Source organism: Chaetura pelagica, unplaced genomic scaffold (assembly GCF_000747805.2).
Source record: "Chaetura pelagica isolate M959 unplaced genomic scaffold, ChaPel_1.0 scaffold335, whole genome shotgun sequence".
NCBI lineage: Eukaryota > Metazoa > Chordata > Aves > Apodiformes > Apodidae > Chaetura > Chaetura pelagica.
In genome coordinates, this window is record NW_009953308.1 from 274366 (window position 1) to 280356 (window position 5991).

Here is a 5991-nt window from a genome sequence, read left to right on the forward strand (position 1 = left end):
GGTGAAGGCTCTAAAGCACAAGTCTTACAAGGAGTGTCTGAGTGTTATAGGAGAAAAGGAGGTTGAGGGGAGACCTATCATTCTCTACAATACCTGAAAGGAGATTTTAGTGAGGTCAAGGTCAGTTTCATCTGCCAAATAGCAAGCAATAGGAAGAGAGAAAATGGCTTCAAGTTTTACCAGGAGAGCTTTAGATTGGATATTAGGAAAAACTTCTTCACTAAAAGCACTGTCAAGCATTCAAACATGTTGCCTGGGAAGCGGTTGAGTCACCTTCCCTGGATGTACTTAGGAGAGGTGTAGATGTGATGCTTAGAGATATGGTTTAGTGGTGGACTTAGAAGTGCTAGGTTAACAGTTGGACTGGATGATCTTAAAGATCTTTTCCAATCAAAGCAATTCTATGATTCTAAGCAGAAGGACTCTCAAATGCGAAAGAACTGATGCCATAAATCTTGTATCCTGAAGATATCAAGATGAAACCACAGAAATAAGTAATCTCTTCAAACTCTCCTTGAGGTCACACTCCAATTAAGTATTTTTTATATGTAAACCGCAAACTCGTTTCCAGGTAAGTTTAAGGGAAACAAAGTAAAAATTAAAACATTTGCTTGAAAAGTTCTGAGAATGATACTGACTACATTATACAGCCCAATATAAAAAAGTTACACAAGTTGAAAGGCATCTCTCTTGAACATATTGCTATATGATTGTTAGTCATCAATTTAAATAAGATTCTCCCAGGGAAATTAAACAGCTTAACAGCCAGATGCTGGTACAGAGTGTCTGGTAGATGTAGAGCTGATAAAATTGCCCATTTTGAAGTGAACAGGAGAGATTGCAAATATTCCAAATCAGTACAATCAAAACAGCAGAATGCACAGGTAACAAATTTTAGTTGAATAGTATATGTTTTAAAGCAAAAGTAAAAACCATCTGGTACATGGACATTTAGAATATATGGGTTATTCTGATATCCATCTATTCTACTTTCAATTATTCAAAATACCAGTGTAGTTAGGAAAATAGATTCCTGCAGTTCACTTAGAAAGATTTGTTATTTCTTCTTGTTCTGAAAATCTTCAAAGGTGGGCCAGTAACAAAGCTTTCCAATTTTATTCAAAGGAGTTACAAGTATAGGAAGTTGTTTTTTTCTATTCTGATAGACTGGCCTGATTCAAATAGGGCCAAAAAGATGCCCCAAACTGTCACTAGTGTTAATAAATTTGTCAGAAGTATAATATGTAAGGAATAACATTCAATTCTAATGAGATCTGTCATATATATAATGCCTTGGATCAGAGAGAAGGAACCTCCACACTTCCAGGGTCAGTGACTGCAGGACATGAAAAGGCAAGTTACTTCTGTTACATTAATTTTGCAGATAAATATATTTTGGTTTTCATTGCAAAGTAGCTTCCTGGATACGTTTTTGCTGTGGATAAGTGACATGATAATGTCCTGATCTCCTTCATCAAAATACCTTATGTTGTACTCAATAATGCAGTCTGCAAAAATGTATCTTTCCTCAAGTTCAGGAGGAGAAAATTTCTGCAAAACACCACCTATACTTTAAAAATGTCCAAAGTCTGCTTCTGAAAAATCTCACCTGTGATATCTGGCAAATACTGCTGACTGTTTTGTTCAGGTCTGCAGAATTTAATTAAAAATAAATCCACAAAAGAAAAAAAAAAAATTACTGGGAGAACATTCCCAATCCCTCTAACAAATTTTCAGGCAACTGAAAACTACTTGTGGGCAAATGCCTAAATATTATACCATTATTATCTTACAAGTCACCTATAGCAAAAGAATTTAATTAAAAATAAATCCACAAAAGAAAAAAAATAATTACTGGGAGAACATTCCCAATCCCTCTAACAAATTTTCAGGCAACTGAAAACTACTTGTGGGCAAATGCCTAAATATTATACCATTATTATCTTACAAGTCACCTATAGCAATTAGGATGGCACCCGTTCCTCTCTGTACAATGGCTGCAATACTAGTGCTTTTCTCCTAAGCACTTTACAATATGGACTGGCAGGCCAATATTATGGTGTTGGTAAGTCCTTTACTAGAAAGCCAACAGGAGGAAAGACTCCATCTATCTCAATAAGAAGACAGCATTTTTTATCACCTATATGAAATATACTAGCATGTTTATCTTACCTCTCACAGGAAAGATGTCAGTGTCTTTGGCAACAGCAAGTTTGGAGCACTGGCTAGCATTTTTTTTGCAGTAAGATAAAGATTCTGATGCCCACAGAGGAAAAGGTTACTGTTCAACTCTTAGAAGCAGTCTCTCTGGAGACCTATTACAGGATTTTCTGAATGTAAGACGATTTTGCCATTCTCGTCTGCAAGACTTGTGCTGCCAATACACAGCAGGATTTAAGCACACAGTTTACCTCTTTCTATCAGCTCCTAAATTCACTTAAAACACTTTTCTGCTAGGAAACATTTAGCCACAGATCCTCATTCTGAGAAAAAGTAATTTCAAGACAGAAGAGTGTTTTTTAAAACCTTTGCTGTCTATACATGAGCACTGGTGTCCACAACTAACTGCACACAATCACTACCAGAAAAAAATTACCAACGACCTCCATACACTGACCTAGACTTGACAACAGAAATGAAACAATGCCCATAGCTGCTTTTTATTGCAATGCTATTATTTTGACAGAGCACCTCTGGCCATGCTTACCTTCTAAACAAGACATATTTTCTTACTTTTCCTTGTATTTAGAATATTAGCTCAAAAGAGAACAGTGCATCCACATGTTCTACTCTGGCTAGTGAGATCTGCCATGAACATACAACTGAAGACTACCTGATACGCCATTTCAATTTCAAAGACCCACCTTGTCACTTCATCAACTGATATATAAGCAAATCCATGGACACACCAAGCTATGTATTTTTTCATACAGTAAAGACTTCCAATCACTGAAGCATAATAGGGCCATTCTCCTTGCCCACACATCTGCTATGCCTCATTTACCCAGAAAAGAAACAGCATTTTAGGTCGTTACAGATTCCCCGCACAAGTAAATTACAATGGCTTTCTGAGTCATATCAAGGCAATGAGAACAGAACAAAGGTTTGAAACTTACTTGAAGCTCAAATCTTTACCCTGTGCAATTAATAAGTCTCTTTTTCAAACACAGTAAGATTCCAAGGAAATGCAAATTTCCTTTTCCTGAATATTACTGTCATTGCCCACTACAATTCTTATGTGAAAATAGACTTCAGTTCCTCTCCTAAGTTAAGCACAAACAGTATCTTTCTAGTAGGTTTAAATGTTGTCAGAGAAACTCCATGTTGAGATGATAGTAAAACTGCAATTCTGAAGTACAAACAGAAACTGTACAAGATTTATCCAAATTCTGTCTTCATTTGCACTCAGAGAACTTCATAGGTAGTAAATAATTTTATTGTTTTAAATCCTGAATTTATTATGTTAATTGGCAATGGAAGTTATAATTCACTCTATACTTAAAGACAAAGAAATAACAAAAGAGTACCATAAAGGCTTCATCCCTCAAAACTTCATCAAGATGTAAAGCCAGAGTGGGACTAGACAGTAGATGTGGAAAAAAAATAAATAAAAAATCATTACTTAACCCATTTTAAGGTGTTATCCCAGTTATATTCATAACCATCAGTCAGGAAATTATGGAAGATACAATACTATCTGCTGGCAGCTGTTTAGTAACTTACATGAAAACAGGTGGTGAACTCAGAAGTATCTGCTGTTCTGCTGATTCAGAAAAGAAACCAATGACAGATTTGGTCACTACTCATCCACTGAAAGATAATCCTTCTGACTCAGTTATTTCAGTAGACAAAGAAGCTTTCTTCAGTTTCTAGTTTTCCAGTTCAAGAGGTCTTAGAACATCCAAAAACCTTACAGAATTTCTCTGATAATCAGACAAATACCTTCCAACTGTTTCTCTGTAATAGCTAACTAGACATTTCATATTTCAAGCAGGATTAAGATGATTAATAAGATAAATAAGAATAAGATAAATAAGAATAATAAGATAAATAAGGATTCATAAGATAAAGGGAATTTCAGACTATGAGAGCATCTTAGTCAATAAATTAATTTTACTTAGAAGACAAATTTGTCCCCAGCTGAAAAGTGATTACCTCTTGCAGTCATTTTAAGTCAATTCCATTATAAACCTTGAAAACACCACACTGGTAAGAAAGTGAAGTTATGAAGTAGAGACAAGTCATAAAAGATAATTGACTTTTGGCAGTCTTTCTAATTGGTCTACCCTACTTAAGTTCCACAATCTTAGAAGTAGGATGTTCAAGTAAACAAAAGCTACTCTATTTACAGAAAGTTCAAGAGGAATATCAGCAGTATTCCATTATTTAGTGCATTCTCCCCAAAAAGGTTATAGAGTCAAAAAATGAAATTAGAACTTGTTTTCCGTCAGTTCTCCTGACTTCACACCAGATAGAATCAGCAACTTGAGAAGTCTGACAGGCAACTTGACTTTGTCTATGAGATACTCAGCTGATCACTTTCATGTTTTCCAGAATGTTTAGGGATAAAAAACAGAAGGAAATTCTATTGACATAAAAATACATAGACTAAAAAGCAATTTCTAAAATGACACAGTAAAGCACTTCAGAGTGGGAGTATTTTCTGCATAAGAACTAGACACATTTCTTTAAGCAGAGTGACTGATGACTATGAATGTTAAACAGTTTCCTGTGGAGTTTTAGTCAGGTGAAACACTTCGTAAACCGGAAAACGAGACATTTCTTATGTTCTCTCTAAAAGACAGCATTTGATTAACTAGCTAGAGAAACATGGTCTAAGAAGTTCTGGAATATCCATATGCTATGCTCTGTCTTGTTCCAACCACCTTTTTGTTCAGACCAAGTTGGATAAACACTGAAATCTGTGGCATTTGTAGCTCAAAACTCAGTTAATTTCAAGTAGGTTCAAATTCCTGAGTTACATTAATTTATTTGTTTGAGATGCTGTCATACTCAATGCAGATCCAACAGCAGATCCTTCATCAGCCTCTCACTGATCATTGCCTTGCCCACAGCTTTCTCCTTACTGCACACGAGGCTTAGAAAGAAGACACATGCAGCTAAATATGGTCAATAATATTTTTCTTAAATATACTGCAACTTTAACCTTTCCAAATAACACAATGGGAAGTCTGACATTAAAAATTAAGGATGACAAATGTGGCATTGGATGTTTTGATATTTATCCCATTTCACACAAAACTGATTTAAACTCAATCAATGGCACTCCCATTGCCCACTTGATGATATCTCAAATTCTGAGACATATCAAAAGATAAAAATCTCATATTTATGTTCTTAAGGAAAAAAAAAATCACAACAAAACCACAATTACTTAGATTGTTTGTGTAGAGCCTTCTCTGAAAATATTATTTAGGTTAAACTTATAGTGATTCCTATTATCAGACAATTTGCAAATAATTAAAGAAACACATAGGTATTTATTTCATCTCCAGCCATATCTTTTTTGTATCAAGAATTAGTCAAGACTATCATGTATAAGTTATTTTAATTTATATTTTTCATAATGGGGTCTATGTCAGCTTAATACTCTAAGATTTAAAATTCTATAATACTAAAGTTATATTAATGAATGGAGGAGATTCACTTCAGAAAGGAAAAGCCCTCCAAACAAAACCACATTAAAACACATGCAGTTACTTTTTTCAATTCCTCCAACATTATATATAACCCATATATTGTAATTCACACAGATTTTGTGTATGTGTATATACATTTACTACATATTGTGATGCACATAGAGAGAGTTATCAGCATAGTGCATTAGCCTTTCAACTGTGCAAAAAGTAGCAGATATGACTACTGATGTTAGTACACTAATAGTAAAGAGTTTACTATTCTCAGATTTTCCCTCTTAGGCAGATTCTTAAAAAAAAAAAAAAAAAAAAAAAAAAAAAAATTTACATATAT